At 43.0% G+C, this 27804-nt stretch overlaps 1 long non-coding RNA gene across 1 annotated transcript in view; it reads right to left on the reverse strand.

Moving 5' to 3' along the window:
• Positions 1-7911: 7911 nt before the first annotated feature.
• Positions 7912-27804, reverse strand: part of LOC136834470 (uncharacterized) — a 32786-nt gene continuing 12893 nt past the window's right edge. The window contains exon 3 of the long non-coding RNA XR_010851822.1: positions 7912-10518. This is a non-coding gene — a long non-coding RNA (uncharacterized lncRNA). The remainder of the gene's footprint in view (positions 10519-27804) is intronic.

Genomic DNA, 27804 nt, shown 5'->3' on the forward strand with positions numbered 1-27804 from the left:
TATATATATATATATATATATATATATATATATATATATATATATATATATATATATATATATATATATATATATATATATATATATATATATAGATAAATAGATATAGATAAAAGACTCCAATTGTCTCTTACGGGACTGATATACACTTTGAAGAATCTCCTGAAGACAGTCCTGGAAAAGAAGCTCTGAAGCCCATGTGGTATATAGGCAGAGTCATGAAGACTTGGCTCCGCCAGAAGGACTGTAGGATAGTCTCCGGATTCCTTGGAAAACTCCAGGAATTTTTGGGAATCCCAGACATTTTTTTAGTGGCAGATTTTGAAACTATGCTACGAGCAAGACGCCAGTCAAATCACAACTTTTAACAATGAGCGCATTCGTTATAGTTTGTGCTTTAGGAGCGATGCTGTTGAACCATATTTTTTCCTCGGCGTTCGACGCCCTTTGGACGTCACTTGTTGCCGGGGGACCTAAATACGGAGCCGATTTTGATTTGAAAACCTTATATGATGATTGCGCCTACGAAGCGAACCTCAGGCCTTCACCGATGGTGATAGGAATTGCTGTCACCGGCTTTGTTGTTGGTGGTTGTCTGACCTGGTTCGGTTGCAGGAGACGCAGTCGTCGAGGACAACGAATTGTGGAACTGGACGAAGACCTGGACCTGGACAAGAAGGAGGAGAATGAGGAAACGCGGTTGTCTCTCGAACAGCAGGGACAACCAGGAGGTGAAATGGAAAATTCAGAAGGTGACATGGAAGACTCTGAATCAGCAAACATCTTGGAAATCGGTGCGAGATCAAAAGAGCCACTGGTCCTCGCCGGTGGAGCCCTTCTGCTCGGTCAAACACATCGTCCTCTGACAATTGTTTCTCTCAGATCTTCTCAAACTACATCCGTCCACCTTACCTTTGGTCTTCCTCTTGCTCTCCCACCAGGCACCTCCACCTGCATCACTCTCCTCCCTACTTATATCTCATCCCTTCTCATCACATGGCCATACCACTGCAGTCTTCTTCCTGAGCCGTCTTTGATAGTTCTACGACTTTAGTAGTTAATATTATTCTTTCATTTTTGATTCCTGTCCATTTTTGTTACTCCACACATCCACCTCAGCATTTCTTCTCTTGCACTCTCTTTACCGTCCATGTTTCTGCTCCATTCATCAAAGCTGGTCTCGCTACTGTCTTATACACTCTTCCTTTAACCTTTATATTCATTCTGCGGTTGCACAAGACACCTGACATCTTTCTCCGATTTTTCCATCCAGCCTGCACTGTGTGTGTTATTTCTGCATCCAAACTTCCATCATCAGCCACTGTTGAAGCAAGATACTCAAATTTTTCTACTCGGTTCAACCTTGTCCCTTCCATACTAATTTCAGAGTCTTGATCCTCATTAAAACTTAGCTATTCAGTCTTCTTTAAACCTCTGTCTTCCAGTACCTTCCTCCGTTGCTCTAGTTCTGACTCCACTACCCATCTGTTGGTGCTGCATAACGCGATGTCATCAGCAAACAGCATGCACCAGGGGGATTGATCTCTTATTCCTTGAGATAGCACACCCATTATCAGGTCAGAAAGATATGGACTTAAAGCAGATCCCTGATGTAAACCAACTCATAATGGTATTCATTCAGTTAACCCAACACTGCTTCTAACCTGCATTTTTGCTCCTTCATACATACCTTGGACCAACCTCACATACTTCTCCAGTGTTCCCTTAACTCGCATGTACCTCCAAACTTCTTGGCGTGGTACTCTATCGTACGTCTTTTCCAGATCTATGAATACTATGCGCGGTCCTTTGTGCTTTTCCCGATGTTTTTCCATCATCTGTCGTAGGGCAAACACTGCATCTGTCGTTCCTCTTCCTGGCATGAAAACAAACTGTTCTTCACTTACAGATGTTTCTTCTGTAATTCTTTGATACATTCTTCTTTCCCAGATTTTCATGGTGTGAGACAGATTTATTTCTCTGTAATTTGCACAATCCTGGATGTCACCCTTCTCTTTATAGATAGGAACAATAAAGCTTTCTCTCCAATCTTTTGGTATCTTTTCCTGACTGTATATCTTCTTTGCTAGGTCCCACAGCATGTCTATTCCTCCTTCTCCCAGACTCTTCCACATTCTGCAGGAATTCCGTCTGGTCCTATTGCTTTACCATTTTTCATCTTCTTTAGTGCCTTCTTTACTTCCTTCCTGCTAATAGTATGTGTCACACCAAGGTTCTGGAATCCACCTTCAAAGATTGCACAGAATAGATGCACCTGAAATCAACTGCTTCGGAGTTTTCTTCATCAAGACAAAATCCCATACGGTTTTACAGCCAACATACCTCAGCTTAAAGCTTCTTTCCAAGGTTCCTTGGAAACGTTTGACTAATGACCTAGTCTCACAAATGTTTGGCTTATGACCTTGTCTCACAAATGTTTGATTTGTGACCTTGTCTCACAAATGTTTGGCTTATGACCTTGTCTCACGAATGTTTGGCTTATGACCTTGTTTCACAAATGTCTGGCTTATGACCTTGTCTTACACATGTCTGGCTTATGACCTTGTCTCACAGATCTTTCACAAATGTTTGGCTTATGACCTTGTCTCACAAATGTTTGGCTTATGACCTTGTCTCACAAATGTTTGATTTGTGACCTTGTCTCACAAATGTTTGGCTTATGACCTTGTCTCACGAATATTTGGCTTATGACCTTGTTTCACAAATGTTTGGCTTATGACCTTGTCTCACGAATGTTTGGCTTATGAACTTGTTTCACAAATGTTTGGCTTATTACCTTGTCTCACAAATGTCTGGCTTATGACCTTGTCTCACAAATGTTTGGCTTATGACCTTGTCTCACAAATGTTTGATTTGTGACCTTGTCTCACAAATGTCTGGCTTATGACCTTGTCTCACGAATGTTTGGCTTATGACCTTGTTTCACATATGTTTGGCTTATGACCTTGTCTCACAAATGTGACCTTGTCTCACAAATGTTTGATGACCTTGTCTCACAAATGTTTGGCTTATGACCTTTGTCTCATGAATGTTTGGCTTATTGACCTTGTTTCACAAATGTTTGGCTTATGACCTTGTTTCACAAATGTTTGGCTTATGACCTTGTCTCACAAATGTTTGGCTTATGACCTTGTCTCACAAATGTTTGGCTTATGACCTTGTCTCACAAATGTTTGATTTGTGACCTTGTCTCACAAATGTTTGGCTTATGACCTTTCCTCACAAATGTTTGGCTTATGATCTGGCTATAAAAGTGTTTGACTTATGACCTAGCCTCAGAAATGTTGAAGTCTCAACCATAACCTTTGAAATGCCTGTGAAATATTTGACTTATGATTCACCCTTGGAGGTGTTTAACTTGTGACCCAGCCTAGGAGATATTCGATTGACAGTGCAGCCTGTGATCCAGTTTGATCGGCTACTGCTTGCTGGAAACCTCTGAATTGGTGCGAATTTTGTCCAAAGCGTTGCTCGGTTGCAAAACTCGATTAATTCAAGTCACGACATTAGGATAAAAAAGAAGTCTCGGTACTGTTGATTGAGTTCTTATTCGGCTCTTTCCTCTTTGCTTAAGTTTTTTTTCGTCTTTCGGTACGTTTCGTTGAAAATAAGTATTAGTAAAGAAAGGCTAAAACGAGAGCAACGTATTACTGGTGGTAACTCCACTTCTGTCGAAGCCATACTCATTCTAAGGATACCTTTGGGCTTTTGTACCAGGATAGTTTTTTTTTTTTTTTTCGTTTTAGTGCTGTGTAAAGAGAAGCACTGAATTTCCTTTGCTATTTTTACTCGGAGGAGGAGAAAAACAGCACTCTTCATTCAACCATTCTAACGACGGAAAGCCTTCAAACAAAATCAAATCTTGGAGATTATACAACTGAGAAAGTTGAGTTTGAATATGAGCATTTACCAACATATCTACAATACGCCACGTATAGATGAATATCCGAATGTGACGAGGCTACACCATAGATATAGAAATGTTCTATTTAAATTCCCAATTTCAGTTTTGAAAATAATAGAATGCAACAAACATTATTGCCCCGGGACCATCTTTCAAGTTCCTTGAGGTTTGCATTCACGACCGATGACAATTTTATAAGATGATCTTTGTTTCAGGGAAGAATGAGATTTTATTTATCTGCACGAATTGGGACCAATGACTTCCTCACACGAGAATGATGATATTGCCTATTTATTCCAAATATTAAGCGCAGCTTCACGATTCTTGTAACGTTTCAAAGATTCAAACGTTGGCTGTTCTGACGGGCAAATACTGCAAGGAGGGTGCCTTCGTGTCACGCCGGTGTCACCAGTGTGAGGATGGTATTGAGTGACATACTGGTTGGGTGTTGACTGGTTTATTGGTGGTTCCTTACTGAATGAATGTACATGTTGTTGTTTCAGATTTAGCTGGCCTTGTGCCAGCACGGGCCCTTGCTCTGAGAGCAGCCGGTAACTCTACGTTGATGATGAGTCTGTGAGGTGGGTAGGTTAGAAGAAAACTTTATTATGATGCATGAAAGTGATGTTGGTGGGGATGAATGTACATGTTGTTGTTTTAGATTTAGCTGGCCTTGTGCCAGCACGGGCTCTTGCTCCTAGAGCAGCCCGTAAATTCGTAGATGTTATTGACCTGTGCGAGCCGCAAAGTAGCATCTACACACTGAGCAGAACAGAGGTAATGCTTCGGATATCTGTGTTTGTCAGCAGACACACAGATGGCGATTGTGAGAGACATAATAAACGTACAGTGGTAAAGGATATATCAATGGAAAGGCCAGGAAATTCTACATATGGCCAATTGCATGAGATTCGAGACAGATTAATGAATACAATGCAGTAGCACAATATATGTGAAATGGCGAGACGTTTGGCGTCTTCACAAACAGAAACATACGTACAGTTTGATACAGAAGATTCGTTGGAACATTATGAGTACATGATCAGAACAAAGTCTATAGTGCTACTTCGATCTCCTCTGCTCCAGGAATCTCCCCTTTGCAGATGGGATCTCCATATTTCCCCATCACGGTCAAGGTTTTGCTTCCCTATGAAACCTAAATACCCACTGAAGTCCCCAAGGAGGACAGGTCTGTAGTCTTCTCTAACGCTTTGTGTAAGGCGCTCATTGATTGCTTATTTCTTTCCTTATCACTGGTTGACATGTAAATTGGGATTGGGTTGACTCTTGCTGGTCCATAATTACCCTCCACTGGCAGAATGTCTGCGTTGTTATTTTTTTTTTCAGCTGGAGATCTCCTTTGGATCTATACATTATTAATAGACCTCCTACTCCTTTAGTGTCCCGTCTCTTACTGAGTCTACCACACCAATACCTGTTGGGGTAGCAATTTTTGCTGTTTCAGTACTGCACATAATTGTATTTTTCGTGTTAAATCTATTAGTTGAGCCATCGTCAGCCCTTGGGTGTTTATGAGCCTCACTTTAAAAATCCTTTAATGCATCTTCTGCGCTGTTCACTATCTGACCATTTCCCTTGGTGTATTTCTAAAAGTGCTTCTGCCACCTAACCTTTTATTCATCAGGTGCGAACTACTGATTCTCCTAAGCCTAGTATACTAGCCTATGCTTGTTACTAAAATGACTTCCTTATCTGCCCAAAGACGCCGGGGGAAGAAGTAGTAGGAACAGTGGATTTGCCTTTGGAATGGCTCCATTGCAACATCTATTCCTCCTTTACGCTTGTGTTTGTTCAAGTTCATTATTTCTGTAATACCATATATCTTTTTATCAATTCATTCCCATTTTCATCTTTTCTTCCAATTGGTCTGCAGACAGCGGGATGTTAGCCATCCATTCCTTTTTATTTTCCCAAAGGGAAGTGGTGACTAGGAGTAGTAGTCGAGAGGTGGCGCTGTAAAGGCTCCCCAGCTCATTCTGTGACGGCGTGCCTGCCTTTATTCTCGTTTCTCTATGGCCCCCAATAATCCTCCTGAGAAATTCGTCCGTCCCAATTTCCGAGAGACCTGTGGAAAAATGTTGGCTACCAGTTCATCTTCATCTTCACAGTGTGGATGGATGCTGTCAGTATTGCGAAATGGTGTGCAACAGAGTAAGAAATGCTCTAGATTGTCATTTACTTGTGCACACGGTGACAAGCTGGTTCGTTAAACTTCAAATCTTTTCATATTACTGTATTTACTTCTAAAGTTAATCTTATTCCCAAATCAAATCGTCATTTACTTCTCTCTTCATTTTCGTCTCGATGACTTGCTCACGTTTTTCACATAGTCACTAACCTGCATCACCCAAGACCACCTTCCAGTGCTTTCGTGCCGGTTCCTGGTCACCTGCTGAAGAAGTTGACTTCTGGTAGGCTGCTCGTGGGACCATGCTTCAGAAAAAGTTGCATGTTTTTTTTCATATCCCTTTAGTAACTAGGATGGACTCTCAGATCTAGGACAAATCATGCTGGATATCTTTTACGCCATAGCTTTTATTTCTCGTGTGAGCTCAAAAGACTTCGTATGTAACCGTAACGTCATGCATCCACTTACGTGTAAGGAATGGGAGTGGCTGTTCCTAACTGGTTAACTTTATACCTTTACTATCGCCACAGAACATAAAAATCTTTGGTATTACTAATTCCTTCAAGTATTATTGCCTACGTCAACTTATGATGGAGTAAGTCTGCATTTACATGAAATAAAGCAGCGTTCCTAAACCATTCTCTCAAGTGCTGACGGTAACTCCCACGTATTTAATTTACTTCAGTGTTTTCATGTCAACTTCATCTCACCAGTAAAAGACATCAGGTATCATACTGCTTTTTATTTTATTTATTAGAACTCCTCTATCTCAGTTTTTTTTAAGAATGAACCAGACTCAGTCTGTCATCTGCTCTGAATAGTATCAGAATTCTATAAAATACAGAATCCTTCTATTTCTTGAAATATAATTCTTCGACTGATGCCTTTAATTCCTTCACTGCCTTGCTCGGGATCATTCAGTCTTACTGAATGGGTTTCCTGTAATGTGTAAAAGTCATTCAAAATGTCTCGCATTTCTCGCAGTAGTAAACCCAGCGTGTTTGTGTTCTCACAATTCGCGGATTTCTCTATGGAGCGTATATATTCATTATTCGCGGAAAATTCGCCTATTCGCGGTATTTTTCACTGAGAAATGTTCACTGATTACAGTATTTTCATATTTTCACGACTAAGTGCACTTTTTGTGATAAAACTATTAAAATACTTGGGTATAAGCATTTTTAGAGTTTTTTTGGGGTTTGAACTATCAAAATAGGCAGTTCTAAGTGTTTTAGAGGGGGTTTCAAGTATTCCCAGATTTTAGCTATTCGCAGGGTTGGGGGACCTGTTAAGTTTTACTATATGTTTAACCTGGTAGTATGACATAAGCAGTGGTCCTGTCTGCTCACTGAGTAGCAAAGCCTTTGTTATCATAAAGTCTTCTGGCAACACCTTTGCATCTTGTGCATCCATTCTTGTTCCCCTTTCAAAAGGGACAGCTCCGAACCTCTTCTTCAGGAGATCCAATTTCCTCTTCAAATAATTTTAGTCAATGATTGCTGTGATGTTTACATCTTTTGATGCAGTTATCATTGCCTTTTATGTTACAGTTAGGTAACAGTTTTTGATTCACACACACTACAGATTTTTCCCCTTTTAAAGGAGATACTTTTTGTCGTTTGTACTGGAACGGTGGTCTATGCAAGCAGTTCATCTATATATTATGTATCTAATGTGCAGCTTAAACAGAATAATGCATTACAGAGCAGGAATACAGTTTGTCCACTGTGTCCACTGGGCTAATACGAAGCGTTGGGATTTATTAATGCTGTGTCGCATTCTTTGCAGAATATTAAAAGAGAGAACATATCAAAAAGTGACCAAATAAAACTGCACCTGATTTTCATTGATGTTTAATGAAAAAAATCAATCTTTTTTATTTCCACTAAGAGTAACATTTCACGGGGATTTTCAAGCTTACAACTACACATACAATGACAAAACTAATTTTTAATTTAGAAATATAAAAAGTACATGGGAACAAGAAAACTGAAGTAGATAAAAGAACATTTCTTAACCTAGTGCTGAACAGTGTTCATTGAGTATAATTATAAAATAAAAAGACTAAAAATAATTTATTTTACCTTTTTAAAAAAAGGTTACACAACCATTTCACATCAAATTCACTATGGTCAAGACATTCTGGTTCTGCCCGGGCTTCTAAGAAAGGATCTGTAAGTATAAAGCCTTCATCTGTGCTTTCATCAGATCCCCTCCAAATTCTCCTTCTCTTCTCTGATTAACAACAATGATAATGATTATTTTTCAGCTGCCATTTTCGCAGGATGTTCTATGTGCAATACCGAACCCTACTTGGGATCTGATGAAATTTTCCTTCGTTTGGAATGCTCAGAAAAAATATGAGTAAAAAATGCTCTCAATAGCACCATCTATAACACAGAATCAGGATTTCTGTAAAAATTAATTGGATCCTAAAAATATAAACAGGGTTTTTTCTTTTATAGTCCCTTAGGTTGCCATTTTTTTTTTTTTTTTAGATTTTGCAGATAAGTTCACAATAATGATCTCCACATCCAGTGCAACTTACTTTGGGGTGCAAAAAATTAACAAATCTGTCAGTGCAACTGAACATCATCTCTGATGAATGACTTTGTTTGTGCATTTTGACACTTGACAACACTATTTTGGCATTCAGAACCAATGACTGTGATTTGAAGAATACAAGACGAAAAATTTACGTATACCTTAGTTTTACCAGACCACCGAGCTGCTCCTAGGGCTGGGCCGAAGGATTAGACTTATTTTACGTGGCTAAGAACCAATTGGTCACTTAGCAACGGGACCTACAGCTTATTGTGGAATCCGAACCACATTATAGCGAGAAAGAAATTTTTCTATCACCAGAAATAAATTCCTCTAATTCTTCATTAGCCGGCCGGAGACTCGAATTCGGGCCTAGCGAGTGCTAGCCCACAACTCTACCGACTTTCCCAACGAGGAACTTATACAAGACAAAAATAGAACATGCAGTGTAAAAGAATATCTATCTACCCTCCACGAGGTCTCACATATGTTATGAATCTACAAGAGAAAAACTGTCTTAACACTATAAAAGAATGACATCTTTCTTCCGAGTTAATGCATTCATTCTAAGAAGGACCTAATGAAAAAAAAAAAATTCTTGGGAACCAAGTGCATATACAGTATATGACTTCTTTTTTTAGTATGAGTTTTATATGACTTCTTTTTTAGTATGAGTTTTCAAACACCTTTTGAGACACCTTGGTATTCATGAGACGTGAATGGCTTCTCTCCAATATGGGTTCTCATAATGTTTTTTTAGAGCAGAGGTATAATAACAACCTTTTTGGCATTCAATACATTTCATTGCTCTCTAAATATTATGAATTTTCATGAGTAATCTCGAAGCATTTGAAATTGTCCAACATTTTTCACATTAGGACTGGAGAATGTCCTCTCTCTTTAATGACTTCTAATATGAACTTTGAGAATTTCAGAATTAGCAAAACTACTCGCACAAAGATCAAGTATACAGTTTCTGTCTAGTATGAATCCTCATGTATTTTGAGATGACCTGAAGCAGAGAAACTTCTTCGACAGAGAGAGCAAGTTTATGGTTTCTCTCTTATGTGAGTACTCATGTGTCTTGTGAGATGACTCTGATGAGAAAAACCCTTTTGACATACGGAGCATATATATGGTTTCTCTCCTGTGTGAGTTCTCATGTGTGTCTTGAGATAATTTTGACAGAGAAAACTTTTCTGACATATAGAGCAAGTGTATGGTTTCTCTCCCGTGTGATTTCTCATGTGTGTCTGGAGATGACTCTGACGGGAAAAACTTCTTTGACACGTAGAGCAAGTGTATGGTTTCTCTCCTGTATGAGTTCTCAGGTGTCTTTTGAGATCACTTTGGTGAGAAAAACTTTTCTGACACAGGGCGCATGTATACGGCTTCTCTCCTGTGTGCGTTCTCATGTGTCTTTTGAGATGACTCTGGTGAGAAAAACCTTTCTGACATATGGCGCAAGTATATGGCTTCTCTCCTGTAAGGGTTCTCAAGTGGGATTTCAGGCTGCACAGCTGGGAAAATGCCCTTTGGTATTCAGGACATATTTGCTTCCCTGCTGCGTTGCTTCTCTCTGAAAATAGCTCTGTTTTACCCAAATGTCTATCGTCCTCTACAATGAAGACCTTGACGCTTTCGCTGTCACAGCTTGGAGAGCTGTCCTCATACTTAATAGACTGGGATGGACAGTCCACACCTTCACTATGGGTAAAAACTTCTGGTTCTGCCTTGACTTCTAAGGGATCTGCTGGTAAAGAGTCTTCATCTGTGTTTTCAGAAAGCTCCTCCTCCGAATTCTTCTCTTCTTTGATTACCAGCATTTCCACAGGATGTTCCATTTACAGTACTCGCTCCTAGTTAGGATCGGTTGAAATTTTCCTCTCTTTGGAATACTCTGAAATAAAATAAAAAAAATTCTGAAAAAAAAACATGTTCCGAATATTAAGCACCGTTCATAACAAACACAGAATGAGAAATTCAAAATAATTTCATGTTTTCCAGTATGTGCTTTTTTCAACTATAAAATAAGCATCCTCTGGGAAAACAAACATCACAATGCAATGATCATTTGGACACTATGTTTCAAAAGAAATAAAACAGCATCCTTGGATTCTGTTTGGAATCAACAATTTTATCCAGGCCAAAGTTGGTTGACAATTCAACCAGATTTTGCCTTTTACCAAAATTATCAACTTACTCTAATTCTGACAATCAAATAAATAGCATCTTTCCTTCATGACTTGGGAGTATTATATGTCTACTTACAGAAGAATGGCCTTTTGCTTATACGAACTGCATGTTCATTTTGAGGTGGTGCTAATGAAAAGGCTACTTGGACACCCAGTGCATATCAATAGGTTCTATCTAGTATGAGTTTTCATGTGCCTTTTGAGAACATGGGATGGAACTGAATTGAATTAATATCCATCAAGCAAAAGGTCATGCAGACCATATGGTGCTATGTTATGCTATTTATAGATAAAGTATGATCAAAGTTAGTGATTGATAGTTCATATTTGATGAAGAATGTTTATTTGTCGGAGGAAGTAGATTACACCTTCTATGGGAGTGTGTTAGATTTGTATTACTGATATGTAGTTGGGCAAGAGCTGTTTCCCATCGTCTTGGTGGGTTTAACTGTGCAGATCTTGTTATTCAAGATATTAGTCCAGAAAGACTGCCAGCGACTTAGTAGGTAGTTATGGAAAAATTGGAAATAGTCTGAATATGGGATGGTTTTGAAATGCGGGCATCTTGACAAGATTGCAGGGTGAGCCAATGAGTCCACTACCTCATTACCTAGGATACCCACGTGGCTCAGTTCAGCAGAAGCAGATTAGCTTTTCCGCATTGAAATGCGAAAAAGCCAATCTTGAATTTCACGGACTATAGGATATGTGCAGGATAACAGATTTGATAAGGGTTAAAGAGTTAGCTGAATCTGTGAAAACAATGAAGGATGCTGAGGGGTAGATTAAGAGTTGTTTTAATGCAGACAGAATGGCATATTGCTCTGCCATTCCTTTAGGGGACTTGGAGCCGTCTGTGTAGATCGGGGTGCTAGCGTCATGTATCGATATGTGCTCTAAGAAATGAGGACGTAGAATAGGGGAGGGGTTTTAAGTTTTGAAAAATGATTTCATATAGATGAGCAGACTGAGGGAATGGGAATAGCCAAGGTGGGAAAGTGTGAATATAGTACAGAAGGACTGCCAACTGTGGGGATGAAGAATGAGAAAGGGTGGGGTCGGTTGGGACTGTTAGTAAATTTGGCAAGAAGGGGCTCAGGTATAGTTAGCTTCAGGGTGGAGAATTGGTGAAATCTGGCATAGTACCTAAGATTGAGGAAGGCATGTCGGTGCTTAAGCGATGGTAGTCCTGATTTGGCATAGACTTTCTATTGGTAGTGAGCGGAAGGCCCCAGGGCCACTCTTAGTCCGAAGTGGTGCACCGGGTGTAGGAGATCAAGAAGGGAGGAGGAACCTGAAGAGTAAACATGGGATCCATAATCCAGAACACACAGACTCAAGAGCTTCATGTAGGCGCAGAAGCGTTCTGCGGTCAGCACCCCAAGTAACGTGGGATAAAGTTTGAAGGAGGCGAAGACGTTGGAGAGCAGTTTTTTTAACTGATGGGATATGTTCCTTCCAGGTAAGGCAAGATTCAAAATGAAACAGGAATTTACCACTAGTACAGTACTGTATGGGTGTGAATTGTGGAACAAAAGTGGCAAAGGAGAAAACGTCTGAGAGTGAGAGAAAAGAATGGAAAATGTTTTATTAGTGGAAAAGAGAAATCCATGTCTAGTAGCCCAAGAAGAGGCAGCTAGAATGGCAGACTGTATAAGTGAGTGGAGCTTAGGGATTGAAGAACTGGCAGCATAAATTGCAAGATCTTCGACGTAAAGGGAGGACCTAACTCCCACTGGCAGGGATGCTATAATACCATTGACTGCTATGAGAAACAGGGTAGTGCTAAGAACACTGCCTTGGGGAACTCCTTCACGTTGAATGAAGGGTAAAGAAATGGAGGGGTTTATGCATACATGGAAGGTTCAGTTGTTAGGGAACGCTGGATGAAAACGCCCATATTACCTTTTATGTCAAGTAGTAGTAGTTGATGTAAGATGTGGTATTTTCAGGTGGTATCATACACTTTTTCTAAGTCAAAGAAAACTGTGAGGACTGATTGTTTAGAAGCAAAGGCTGTGTGGATGTAAGATTCCATGTGTGCAAGAGGGTTGGCTGTACTCCTGCCTTGTCTGTACCAAAATAATTTGCCTTTTGTCCATATTCTGTTCAATAATGACAGGAGAGAGGTCATGGAATTTGCCGAAAGGTGTCGAAGCATTTGACTGTAGATACTGTCAGGTCCTTCGCATGTGTTCTGGCAAAATTTGAGTGTGAGATAAGTTCTGTTATGGAAAGAGGAACACTATATGATTCCGTGGAGGATAATGTACAGTTGATTGGGTTTATGTTTGTAAATTGGGAGGGGAGATGTTCTGTTCTAATGCGGCTAAAATATTGGCCTAGTATATTAGTATACTGGCTAATTCTGTTGTGTCAGCAATAAGATTATGATTTATGTTAAGTAGCAGGGCTTTATGAGGTGGGTATCCTCCTTAGACAGCTGAACTTGGGAGGAGGAAGTTAATGAGGAGACAGCCCTCCAACTTGTGACCTGAAGCATGTACAGTGTGTTTCAAAGAAGCCGTGGCTTTTTAAAAAATTACAAGGCAGTAAAGTGTCCAGGAGAGTTTCTTTTTCGTTTAAAGCTACGCCAAGCAGCGCATTTTATGTGCAGAGCTCTGGTTGCAGTCTTTGTTCCACCAGGGTACACATTTTGAAGGAATGCCTGCTAATGCAGCACTTAGAATAGTGATGGAGAAGACTGTAAGCATGTCCAGGGTTGATGAAAAGGATGAGGGAGGTATAGACATGTCTGAGAGTGTAGAAAAAAGAGCGTCAAACACCTTTATCGAAGCTCCAGCGTGGAGGATTAGGAGTTGAGACATAAAAAGTAGGTGAAAGAAGGTTAGGGAAATGGTCACTAGTTACGAAGTGGTCTAATACTGACCAATGAGAGTCTAGTTGGATCGCAGGACAGCACAGTGCTAGATCTAGAAGAGAAAGCTTATTATCTATTAAAAACTGCTCGAGGGCGCGTCCCCAGGAGTTAGTAACTGAGTCGCCCCATAATGTATGTCGGCAGTTGAAGTCACCTATCACAAGTAAAAGGGTTGGTCATTGGGAAAGGAGGTCTTGGAAGGCAGTGAAGTCATTAGGGTAGGAGGGAGACAGGTAGACTGATACTATGGTAATCCAACGTTGTAAGAAATCTCGTGTATTAGTACAAGGAAAGATTGTTGTAATGTTTACAGGTGAGCATGGTATTTTGTGATGGGTTAAAATAGAAGAGGCAGAAATGGAGTGTTTCTGTGAGGAGAAAAGTGGACATGGTAATTGGGAATAGGTTTCGGTGGTTGGGTAAGGAAAGTTTCTTGAAGGCATATTACTTTATGTTCATATTGCGATAGGAGATATCTGAGATCGTGTCTGTGAGGTCAGAAACCTTGAATGTTCCACTAGAGTAAGGCCATTAAAAGGAGTGGGGTATACTGTAACTTGTTGGTAAGACAAGGTCAAGTACAGTATACTTTTCCTCTGTTCAGAAGTCTAAGTGAGAAGTTGGACAGGCAAGGAGATAGGTAGGGGGGAAGGTGAGGAGGTTTGAGATTCTATAGAGGTTGGCAGGGGCGTAGGGGGAAGGATAGCAGGAGGGTTACGAACCTCGGCAGTGATATGAGAGACGGCAGCGTATTTACTGTGAGAGGATTTGAGGGATGGGATTGGGTTTGGGATCATGCCAGAAGATTGGTTTATGTAATCCTCAATGTTCTTCATGGTTTCCGGAGGGGACTTGGCTGTACGGATTTTCTTAGGTGGAGGGGAGGGCAAACAGGTGGTGACTGGGAAAACTCAGAAGGGGAGAGTTTATTATTGGTCTTTGGAGTTGTTCTGAATTGGCGTTTTCTTCGTGTGGGGGTTGTGCTAAGGGAGGAAGCTCTGGGAGTGAGGGACGGGAAAGTGGGGATGCAGAAGTACGCATTTCAGGGTTTAATACCTCAAAAGGGTTTGATAGAGATACACGAGATATGAGGAGGGGGCGAGGGGGGTGGATGACGGTTATTTTAGAGGAATGCGTTGGTTTAGGCAAGGAAAGGGATGATGGTAAGGCATTATTGGAGGTGGTGGTGGGAAAACAGAGCATAGGAGATGGGGGGAGGGGCTGGTTGTGAATTGATATTGGCGTTGGTTTTGTTTGTCTGTCGTGCTGTTGTCACGATCTGACCCAGGGTAACAGTGGTGAAGCCTAGGCATCAAGCTTCTGCCTAGCTGCTTTCAGGGTCAGCCCATGCTTGAAGCGAAGGGCCGCCACTTCCGATTCAAATTTGTAGACCGAGCAACCCCAGTAAAAAAGTTATGCTTGCCAGCACAATTAGTGTGAATGCACTCTTGTGAGTGCCAACTGGCTCAACCATGGTCTGTTGAGCTGCACACAGGGCAGTGCACTTGTGATCTACAAGATCTGGTTGGGGGCAGAAGTGCCAGTGCTTTTGACATTGACGTGTGGGAGGGATATATTTTTGCACCTTATAATGTTGACCTCCGATGTATACGTCTAGTGGAAGGTCTTGCCCTTGTAATGTGATTCTTGCAATGTTTTTCAGATGTTTCTTGTTACTCTTGTGCCCAAAGGTGTAACGTGTAACATTTACAACTTCATGGCAGTCGTTCAGAAGTTCTTTAAGGTCCGCTGAGCAGTCACTCCAGCTGACAGTGTCGGTGGGGCACTGCTCTGAAGGTATCACCACTGTTCCAGCGATCACGTCTCGTTAGGAATTTGACCATGTCTACCTGTCTCTGCAGGCACCTCTGAAAGTGGAGTACGTTGTTTGCATAAAGAGCGGTTGGAGGGATAACAAAGTACTTGTCCCACTTCTGGGGACCGAAGAGAGTTGACATGAGGGCAGGGTGAGTGCAGGAGGACATTTTGTGGTGGTTAGAAGAGGATGGAGTTGGAGCCTCAAGGCAGTTTTTTTGGAGGGAGAGATGTTGTAGCGTTCCGTTTATTTTCGGCGGCACGCTGTGGTTCGTATGGTTGTGAAGTGGCCGTCAGAGATGAACTGGAAAAGGGAGTGTGGGACATTATTTGTTGAGATCACAAAAGGGACGAGGGGATTTCTGGGGAAGTAGTCTGGCTTGTGGTCTCTGAACTAACTAGGTCAGAGAAGCCCAAAAAATCTGGGGATGATTGTGAGCAGGGTCAGTTCCCAACCCCTTTAGAATTTGCTCGCGTTTTAGAAAAGTCCATATCCGTGCGGAAGTCATAGAGGGTTTAGATGTGTTTGCCATAGAACGATGTTATAAATTTCATCCAGGATGGGGTCCCTCTCACCAAGGAGGCCCAACCAGGGGAGGAGCAATGACCTGGGATCTTCACCCAGATATCCACCATGCCCTCAGTGCCTCGGGTCGTCAGTCCGTCGAGATCAGACCCAGCACTGAGAGCATGGTTTGACAAGAAAATTTCCCCTCGCTCGACCACGTCGGATACTCTAGTTCTACGGGTGGAGTGGAGTGCCGTCCAACTCCACCCTCCTTCAGAGGAAGGGAAGGGAAAAATTATTAAGAGGAGGAGTAAAGGAGTTAAAGGTCCCAATGTTTGGCTGAATCCAGAGCAGAGAGAGAGTAGGCATAAATGAGCATACTCTCCCTGCAATGGACCCCTAAGCCCCACCACCTGGTCGAGGGGTTGGGGTCAGGGGGAACATGGGATAAGGAAAAACCCCTTCGGCATATGTGAAGGCTGCGTCTTTCCAGTATGGGTTCTCATACATATTTTGCAAGGAGAGGAATGATAAGAACCTTTTTGGCATTCAGTGCAAGCAAAAGGCCTTTCTCCAGTATGAATTTTCATGTGTAATTTCACACTATTCAAAGATGTATAACTTTCTGGACATTCAGAACAAGTGAATAGTTCTTTCCACTACAAATTCTCATGAGAGTGTCGAGATGACACAAGTGAGTGAAAATACTCTGGCATTCAGTGCAAGGACTGTATATGGTCTCTCTCCAGTATGGGTTGTCATGTGGATTCTGAGATGACTCAAGTGAGAAAAAGTACTTTTAAATTCTGCACATTTATACTGGTTTCCCCACGTTTGTTTTCCGTAAAAAAAAAATTCCACGTTATTGTCATTACTTTCATCAATATTACGAGAAGATTTCTCGTGAAATACTTTTCTGCAAGACGTAAGTCATATGTGAGAATCACCAGGAATTGCGGTATGCAGTGGGATATATTATCTTCTCTAATACTCTTCTTTCCACATTCCATGTCCAAATTTGGACGGTTGGTCTTCTTCACTCTTTATAGGCTGGCGTGTATATTTCAGATCAGCTTCATCAAAATCAATGTATTCTGGCTCCCCCTTGACTTCTACGGAAGATTCTACAAACAGAGATCCATCACCTGTGATTCTGGTAAGTTCATCTCCCAAATTGTCATTTAGTTGTTTGACTGAAGGCAAAACTGAGTTTTCAGCTTCCATTCTCAAAGGGTGTTGAATACATAGCTTTGAAGCAAAGTCAGTTTTATGCCAATGAATATTCAGTTTCATCCAAGAAAAGCTTTCGGAGCCTCGATGGCACAGTCGGTTAGAGAAGCAGCTTCGGACTTTGTAGAGGTCTGTGGCACGGGTTCAAATCCGCAGCCGACTGATCAGAGAGGAGGACACTTTGCTATCCGCGTAGACACCCTAGGATTGTGTATGTAATCAACGGATAGGCTTGCTTAAAAAGCAAATGGGTGTTACAGACTAAATACACACACAAAACAAAGCCACTCCAACATCTTCTAAAAACATAACAAACATCTCACACGTCTCGAACTCTCGACCTACCCGCGCAACAACTTCTCGCTGCTGGGAGAAAGGGCGTTGGGTCTGGTATGATACACGTACCATACGCTACCGGGGTCTAAGCGATGTCAGGCAGGGCAGCCGATCGAGACTACGGTCTACCCCAAAGCCAAATCAAAAGTCCTTCAAAAGAAGGCATAGTGCTTACCCCATACAAAAATGGGAAAAAAGCACGTTAAAAGAAGAAGAAGAAGAAGAAGAATCCAAGAAAATCTTTCGAAATGAACCACCTACGTACAGGAAGCACTGAAGTAAACAATTTTCATTCGTATATCACAAAATCTACTTCTCACAGAATGGCGGGTTGCACTCGGGTCTTTTGCAAGTTCAAAATAATCCTAGTTCATTTTCAGCCTGCTTTCAATGATATGCATACCAAATATTCTTATGCAAAAAAAAAAAAGAAAAGACTTCTCACACCACTAAGGAATCAATCTGGCGCACACATCAAACAATTATATCAGTTAAAACCGAAATATTTCATAAGACCAACTACACTCCTTAGCATCACAAATTACTTCTAAATTAACAACAAAATGTTCAGTCATTAATGCAAACTGTCATATCTTGTAATGTAATTTATTGTCAAATATTTCCAATATCTGTTCTTTTTTCATCAGTATAAAAAATCCTCTATTACATTAGTAATGTGATGTGTTAAGAATGTAAGCGTAGTCTATGAGTCATTCATTAGTTTGTTTAGTTAACCCCCTAAAAATTACGTACTCATTGTCTCTTATAAATATTTTGTTTATGTATTATTAATATTTCTCTTCCTGTATTTGTGTTGGAAACCTTCAAAAGAGACTGGAATCACAATTCTTTACAGTAAGTTGCATTTTTCCTAATTATACAAACCTGAGGTCCTTTACATTAGGAATTACGTTCAGCAAAGCTGCAAATGGCTGTTGAACTTTGAACAAGGTGGTTAGGCAGTTAACTACCATCTGGGAGGCAGGAGTACCGCCTGCCCGGATGCAAACATTCCATTTTGCCTTTCGGCCCAGGTGTTAGATTGAGGGGTGGCATGAGGTGGGCATGAAATGTGATGTAAAGGACTTCAGGTTTGTATAGTTAGGAGAAATACAATTTACTTTTAAAAATTGTGATTTGTTCCTACGCAATGCACAAACCATCAGTCCTCTACATTAGGAAGACTCACTGGTTGGAGGGAGGAATCTGAGTGAGTCTCTATGAACTGACTGGACTTCGCCACACCTTGTGTCCCCCTCCTGGTTGATGGAGCGAGGAAGGGAAAAATGCCTCTCACAAAATGATCGGGTTGTAAGAAACGTGAGATCAATTGTCAGATTTCTGGGTCCCTTTGCATGAATGAGGAAACGTCAGTTCAGGCAAAGTAGGCTAGGAAGAACTTGAAAGTCGGTGACATTAAGGCAAATACAAGCATTGGGTTTGTCTTACTGTCATGGTCTCCTTCCTCCCCTTGCTAGAGGAAGGAGCAGGATTGCTTCTATGATCCTGAAAGGAAACATAATGGAAGCTCTAAGTGAGTGCTTACCTGCATCGACCACCAGATCCAGCATGTAACGGCAAGTCCACTCCTTGCCCGTAGGAAGAGAGTCGAGATGAGGGGAAGGAAGAGAGGCCAGTCACTCCACATTCATTCTCCCATCACAACCGTACATCTTACGTGAGACACAACCTGTCCTGTTAGAGGAGCCAGGTAAGCTACACTAATTGAGCAGCCACCACAGGACCCAAGGGAAAAGTGTCCAAGGACTTGCGGGCAATATCCTGAAGGTAGAAGCAAGTGAAGGTGGTCCGTTGAGACCACACCCCCACCTTCAAAACCTGTGGGACCAACAGGTTCTTCCAGAACGTGAGGGATGGACCAATGCTGTGGACTTTATGAGGTCTTGGACGGTGTCATCTTCTCCAGCAGCAGAATATGCTCTCTTCATTGTCTCACGAAGCCAGAAAGAGATCGTGTTCTTGGACACTCTCTCCTGGTTGAGCCAGCGCTGACAAAGAGTCATCGACACTCAGGCCGGAGGTGGCGAGTCCTCTTCAGGTAGTGCAGCAGCACTCAACAGGACACAGTAGCATCTCGTCTGGGTCATTACCAACAAAGTCCTCTAGGGAGGGGATCGTGAAAGACTCAAACTGAGCGTCAGGGACCGATGGATTCTGAGTCTCCGCTACAAAATCCGGGACAAAAATTGAGCGTAACTGATCCCCATCCCCTCGAGTGTTTAACATCAAAGGAAAGTCCGTGAAGTTCGCCAACTCTCTTCGCCGATGCCAGGGCCAGCAAGAAGACGGTCTTGAGGGTCAGATCCCTGTCTGATGACTCTCGTAAAGGCTCGTACGTTGCACGAGTCAGGCTCCTTAGAACAAGAATCACATCCTATGCAGGGGGCCTGAGGTCCCTGGGTGGGCAAGATCTCTCAAAGCTTCTCATCAGTAGGGATATCTTGAAGGACGAGGAGATATCTACATCTTTCAGCTGCAAGACTAGGCCGAGTGCAGCCCGATAGCCTTTTACAACTGAAACAGAGAGAGGCTTCTCTCAGTGAAGAAAGACGAGGAAGTCTGCGGCCTGCTGAACAGTAGCTCCGACCAGAGCGATACCCCATCCACGAAACCAACCACAGAAGACGGACCACTTTCCCTGGTATACGTCTGTGGAGGATTGTCTGAGGTATCCAGCCATCTCCGTTGCTGCACGACAAGAAAAGCTTCTCGCTTGCAGGAGGTGGTGGGTAACGTCCAGCCGTGAAGACACAGGGACTGCACTGCCAGGTGATACCACTCGAAGTGGGGTTGACACAGCAGGTGGGGCAGGGGGGGGGGGGGGATCTCTCTCAGTGGCTCGGAAAGGAGAGCTAGGAGGTCGGGATACCAAACTGCTTGAGGTCATTTGGGTGCCACCAGAATCATTCTGAGATTCAGAATGTTTACATCCAGGCAGATGGGTATTCCCGCCTACCTGGCAGTAGTTACTGCCTAACCACCTTGCTCAAGGGTTTAACGGCCATTTCCAGCCTACGCTGCAAGTAATTCCTATTGTAAAGGACCCCAGGTTTGTATAGTTAAGAAAAATACAATTTACTTTCAAAAATTGTGATTTTTCCAACTGCATTTTGTATCCACAATCTTCATGAGAATAAAAAAAAAAAGGAGTTTTGAGTTAATATGGCTGCCTTTCATTATGTTCCCGACCGTCTTCATTTTAGCCTTGAGACTGCCTCAAAGTCTACATGGTGTAAATAACAAAAATGCAGTAAAAATCTCCTCAAAACTACAAATTTTTTAAGTAATGTGTATTTTTCCTAACATACAAACCTGAAGGTCTTTCCATAGGATTTAGCTTGCAAACTCTCAAACAAAGTAGTTAGCTACTGGCAGCCCACTTGTCCGTCCCCACTCCACTTTGCCTTTCGGCTTGGGTATCACAACGAGGGGTGGCTGAGGTGGGGCATAAATGTAAAGGCCTTCAGGTTTGTATGCTAAGAAAAATACAAATTACTTGAAAAATTTGAAGTTTGTTCCTACAAAAAAACAAACCTTTGGTCTTTACACAGGAGACTTACCCATTGGTGGGTGGATTCTGGAAAATCTCTGAACCAACTGGTAGTTCTGCTCACCTGGGCCCCTCTCTCTGGTCCTGAAGAGCTGATCTGCTGAACACATGGAATGTTCAACTGCGAGACTTCTGGGCATTTTGAATTAATGGGTTTCTGTCATTATTTCGAAATGGCTTGGATGAACCCAATGTGTCGGAGACAATAAAAGGCTAAAACGATCAGCAGGTTTGTTTTATTGTCAGCCCCTCTCTCCCCTTGCAAAGGAGAGGGGGAGGACTTGCATCTAATAATTTAATCTAGATTACAGGCAGGATACTCAGTTATGCAGGCTCACCTGTATGACACACTAGTCCTCTACGAGAGAGGAAAGGTATAAGACAAAGGGGAGGGGGCCAGTCACTCACTCACACTCTCTCTCTTTGCTACCATACACCTTAGGGGCCCGAGGAAAACGTGTCCAAGAGCTTGTGGGCAACTTCCCGAAGATAGAAGGATGTGAATATGGATTGCTGAGACCACTCTCTCGCCCTTAACACCTGTAGAACCGACAGGTTCTTCCGGAGTGCTTGGGATGGACCGATGTCCCTAACCTCACGAGGCCTTACTCGGAGCATACTCCCGTGTAACTCATCAGATGTAGAGTACGCTCACTTGATTATCTCACGAAGTAAGAAAGAAATTGTGTTCTTGAACACTTCTTGGTCAAGCCAGCACTAATGGAGAGTCGTCGGCACTCAAGCCTGAGATGTCGAGCCCTCATAAGATAGTACCGCTGCACTCTAACTGGACACAGGAGTATCTTGTCTCGATCACTACCAACAAAGTCCTTTAGGGAGGTGATCGAAGGGGATTCGAATCTATTTTCAGAGACTGACGGATTCTGAGTCTCTGCTACGATTTCCGGGACAAATTTAAACATAACAGATATCCATCCCTTCAATTGCTAGCATCGAAGGAAAGGTCATGAAGCTCGCCGGCTCTCTTCGCTGATGTCAAGTGAGAAAGCCAGTTACCTGATGAAAAGTAGTTCCCACTGGAGAGACCTCGTCAACGACACCAACCACAAGAGACGGTCCATTTCCCTTGGTACCCAGCAGCAGAGGATACAAAGGTGTGCAGAGGAAAGACATAGGCCTCGAGGTTGTCCCATGGGTGTTGGGAGGCATCTTCTATAACTACCCACGGTTCTGGAATGATAGAAAAGAACACCAGCAGCTTCTATTGTGCTGGGTTGTAGAGAGATCTATCGTTGGGAGGTCCCAAAGATTGGATAATCTTTCCGCAATGTCTGGGTGTAGGGACCACGACTGTCATCTGACCCTGGCGACTGAGACTGTCTGCCACTATGTTCGGTTCCCCAGTCCTAAAGCTCTTGTAGGGCTAAAACGATGCCTTGAGTTTCAGAACACAGATGTGGAAGTGTCTGTCATTCTGGTTCCACATACCTAAAACCAGCAACTCTTCCAGGTGAGCATCCTCTCATGCAGCCATCAGGCTAAGTCCTTCCTTACTTCCTCCGAGAGAGGGATCAGGAAGAACTAGGTCTCTTGCCAAAGACCAAAACCCCTTCATTCTCCAACGAAGGGAACGAAGGTGAAGCTGCCCATGAGGGAACAATTTCTCCAAGTACGACCTGTGACTAAGAACAGCTGGTCACTGCTGAGCTGGTTGTTCTCGTCTAGACAGGAATAACTGAGTTGCCTCTCTGAACTTGCCGAAGAAGTGGTAGACTCTAGCTGCTGCCAAATCTGTCAGCATGCCCAGATACTGTACCCTCTGCTTGGGTGTGAGATCGGACTTCTTGACACTGATCTGTACTGCCAGGTCACTAAATACATCAAGAAGTCGGTCTCTGTCCTGGAGCCACTGCTCTGAAGTGGAACAACATCTCCTCGAGCGTTAACTGGAGGTACTTGCAAGAGGACTGGTGGATGGGTATTCAAAAATGGCCACCCTTAAGTCCTCTGAAAGCATGAAGTCGTATTCCCTGATGGCACCGAACACTGACTGTACCGTTGGGTGAAAGACTTGGTTCAGGGGAGAAAGACCCTTGACCAGTCTCCAGCCACCTGTCATCTTCTCTACGAGTAAAAGACAGCTGTAAAACCCCACAGAACGATCTGTCACGACTTCTACAGCGTCTTCTTCAGCATCGCCTTCACCTCTTCCCATAGGCTGAGGTTCGTTGGCAAGCCGGGGACGTATGTCTGGAAGCAGACCAGAATGTTGGTGAGGGGTACAGGAAACTCGAAGGTTTCTGCTCTGTATCGCTGTCATGTTGCCCAACGGCTCAACAGGTACTTCCCCCATCAATGGCAGCAAGGCAGGGAGCTGAATGGAGCACTGCTGTGCACCTTTCCTAGCAGGGGCAGAAGAAGATTGGGTGTTCTTGGGAGCGGGGGCCTTGAGGAGGGTCTGGGACTTCCTACGGCCGGAAGAGGAAGGGCCCGCCTGACCTGAAGGTCGGGCTGCAATGTCAAGCCCTTGGCCACTGCCTGGTGAACAAGCAAACTGTTACTTCTGATCCTTCGCTTGTCCACCATGACATCCACTTCTCCTCTAGGGAAGAGGGATACGGAAACCAATACCGGTCCATTTCTGAGTGCCAATGGCCACCCAGAACCGACAAACCTGGTAACCTGAGTCAAGACAGCGTCTCTCCTCTTGAGCACCAGATTCGTCCACAGGTTAGCTTCTGGTGGGCTAGGAAGGAGGTGGCTCTACCTCCAGACAACATCAGCCTCCTGAAGTGGCTTCCTCCTCGGAATTACGAGAACCTTACCTTACCTTACAGACCTTACAGTTCGTTCGGGTTGCCCCAGGAGGTCCCTCAGTGTGAGGCACCTTTGATGTCTACCAGAGAATTGCTAATGCATCTTCTTCCAGTATATTTTGCATCTTCCAATCTTGGATGGTCTGGGATGCATCTTAGATATTTGTCGAGCTTATTCTTAAACACATCTACGCTCACTCCTGTTATGTTCCTCAGATGAGCTGGTAGCGCATTGAATAGACGCTGCATTATCGATGCTGGTGCGTGGTGGATTAATGTCCTGTATGCTTTCCTTAGTTTTCCTGGTATAGTTTTGGGCACTATTAATCTACCTCTGCTTGCTCTTTCTGATATTTTTAGCTCCATGATGTTTTCGGTAATTCCTTCTATCTGTTTCCACGCTTGGATTACCATGTAGCGTTCTCTTCTCCTTTCAAGACTATATAAATTTAAGAATTGTAGTCTTTCCCAGTAGTCAAGGTCCTTAACTTCTTCTATTCTAGTTGTAAATGACCTTTGTACACACTCTATTTGTGCAATATCCTTTTGGTAGTGTGGGTATCATATTATATTGCAATATTCAAGTGGACTACGTACGTACGTTTTACAAAGCATAATCATGTGTTCAGCTTTTCTTGTTTTGAAGTGTCGGAACAACATTCCCATTTTTGCTTTGCTTTTGCCATTACAGTGAACCCCAGATTCGTGGGGATCGCCCCACACCCACCCCGTGAATAGGTCAAACCATGAATGCTTATAACCCTCTAAAAACACTTAGAACTGCCCATTTTGATAGCTTAAACCAAGAAAAACGTTGTAAAAATGCTTATACCTGAGTATTATAATAGTTTTATCACAAAAAGTGCATTTATTCATGAAAATTATATGAAAATACAGTAATTAGTGAATATTTCTCAGTGAAAAATACCGTGAATGGGCGAATTTTCCGCGAATGATGGCTAGATATGTTCCACAGAGAAACCCGCGAATGCGTGAGTCCGCAAACCATGAGAACGCGAATACGGGGGGTTTTACTGTAGTATTGCTATTTGATCATTGCATAACATATTCCTGTTCAACATCACACCAAGGTCTTCAACTGCTTCCTTGTTTGTGATTGTCTCATTATTAGGTCCTTTATATGCATATACTGTAGCATTCCTACTTTATCACCATAGTTCACTGATTCAAATTTATCAGAGTTAAATACCATCCTATTTATCTCTGCCCATTTATATATTTTGTTTAGGTCTCTTTGTAGCGAGTTCTTATCTTCATCACAAGCAATTTCTCTACTTATTCTTGTGTCATCTGCGAAACTTCTTACTGCTGAGTCCTTAACATTACTGTCTATGTCTGCAATCATAATCACAAACAGCAATGCAGCTAACAATCTTGGCCACTGCAAGAGACCAAAAATCTATTCAGGAGACTGTCTGGAATGCTGTCATGTCAGTTGATTCAATAGCCGTTGCCTCCTGTTGCGACAGGGATAACTCCCTCTACACAGAGGCAGTCCAGCAATGGACCTGGACACAGGCAAACCAGGCCGGGGTCAACCTGTTTGGTCAGCAAAGGACTCTCCGAGGTATTGAAGTATTCCTTTGGCGAACGAGAGGCTGAGGAAGTGTCTCGCATGATCAGCTAAACCTAATTAAATTGTCCTGCTCATACACATGATAATTCACCTGCTCCAAGAACCCTTCTGCAAGTCGTGACTATGGCAAGCCCATCAAGACTTTGGGTTCCTATTGGGGTCCACAAAAGCTGTGATGGTTGACGAACGGTCCATGGGGAAAGCCACAGTCTCTTCCTTGAGATCGTTAAACTGCTGTATCAAATGGACGATCTCTAGAAAAACTCCTCTGCAACTCAGGGGTGTCAGAGTCCTGGGGTATAGAGTTCTCAAGCCCTTCCAGGTCATGGTCTTCCCGGGCTACTCCCTCTGCAGGAGAGATGCTTGCCAGTCCCCTGGCGATCTCTCTACCACTCAAGCATGTGACCAGTCCGATTCGAGGACCATACCCAGAGTGTATCCTTCCATGGTGGTTCCCGGAAAACCACAGGGAGGTGGAGGGGACAGGCGAGAGATACCTAGCACGCTTCACGGGCCTGCCAGAGGCTGAAGCCCTGGAGGGCGAGGAAGGTTGTGAGCAGTTGTCAACCAGCAGTGATGACAGCCATACGAGTTGGGGAGAGCGGTCCCGTTCACGCGATGTGGACGGGGGCTGTCCTGGGTAGAGTGGTCCTGTTCATGCAAGCGTGGATGGGGACTGTCCCGAAGACATGCTACAGTCTTCTTAGAAGCCAGGGCCTCTATAGTAGAAGACTGGACGGAGGACCTCCTCCTTGCCTTGTGATGAAGATAGGAACTCGCTACAAAGAGACCTAAACAAAATATATAAATGGGCAGAGATAAATAGGATGGTATTTAACTCTGATAAATTTGAATCCGTGAACTATGCTGATAAAGTAGGAATGCTATATGCATGTAAAGGACCTAATAATGAGACAATCAAAAACAAGGAAGCAGTTAAAGACCTTGGTGTGATGTTGAACAGGAATATGTTATGCAATGATCAAATAGCAATTCTATTGGCAAAATGCAAAGCAAAAATGGGAATGTTGTTCTGACACTTCAAAACAAGAAAAGCTGAACACATGATTATGCTTTATAAAACGTGACGTCGTAGTCCACTAGAATATTGCAATATAATATGGTACCCACAATACCAAAAGGATATTGCACAAATAGAGAGTGTACAAAGGTCATTTACAGCTAGAATAGAAAAAGTTAAAGTCTTGACTACTGGGAAAGACTACAATTCTTAAATTTATATAGTCTTGAAAGGAGAAGAGAACGCTACATGGTAATTCAAGCATGGAAACCGATAGAAGGAATTACTGAAAACATCATGGAGCTAAAAATATCAGAAAGAGCAAGCAGAGGTAGATTAATAGTGCCCAAAACTATACCAGGAAAACTAAGGAAAGCACACAGGACATTAATCCACCACGCACCAGCATCGATAATGCTGCATCTATTCAATGCACTACCAGTTCATCCGAGGAACATCACAGGAGTGAGCATAGATGTGTTTAAGAATAAGCTCGACAAATATCTAAGATTGGAAGATGCAAAATATACCGAAAGATGCGTTAGCAATTCTCTGGTAGACATCAAGGGTGCCTCACACTGAGGGACCTCCTGGGGCAACCCGAACGAACTGTAAGGTCTGTAAGGTAAGGTCAGGTGAGAGGACCAGTAGACTGGCATTGACATTCCGGGACCCTGGCATTGTTTCTGTGCGGGAATGTGCAGGGGGTGAGGGAGTAACTGCATGCCCAGAACTCACTCTCTCTCTCTTGTTGGGCTGGGCCTGGGTCCGTAGACCAGGGACCCTTACCGGCCTGGGAAGCTGACTTCCCGGGACCGGTACCAGTGCCACAGGGGTCCATGGAACCCAGTGCAGCAGTAGAAGGACCCTTACTGGTCCAGGAAGTTGAATTCCTGGGACTGGTACTGGTGCCATTTGGATCCATAGGACCCTGCACAGCAGTAGAAGGACCCTGACTTCCTGGGAATGGTACTGGTGCCACGGGGTCCATGGAACCCTGCACACTGGTAGAAGGACCTTTACCAGCCCGGGAAGGTGGCATCCAGGGAGTACCAGTGACACGGGGGTCTGTGGAACCCCGTGCAATGGTTGGTCCCATGGCCTTTGGCAGATCGGGAGAGCAAACGAGAGATCCCTTAACCTTTTCTGTGGAAGAAGGCCAACCATTGGAAGCCCTTTGGGCCTTCTCATGGCTGGGAGAGGCAACCTTCTTCTTCCTCCGCTTGCTAGCATTGCAAGAAGAAGGGGAGGAGGT

The sequence above is a fragment of the Macrobrachium rosenbergii genome, chromosome 53, assembly GCF_040412425.1.
Source record: "Macrobrachium rosenbergii isolate ZJJX-2024 chromosome 53, ASM4041242v1, whole genome shotgun sequence".
In the NCBI taxonomy this organism is placed as follows: Eukaryota; Metazoa; Arthropoda; class Malacostraca; order Decapoda; family Palaemonidae; genus Macrobrachium; species Macrobrachium rosenbergii.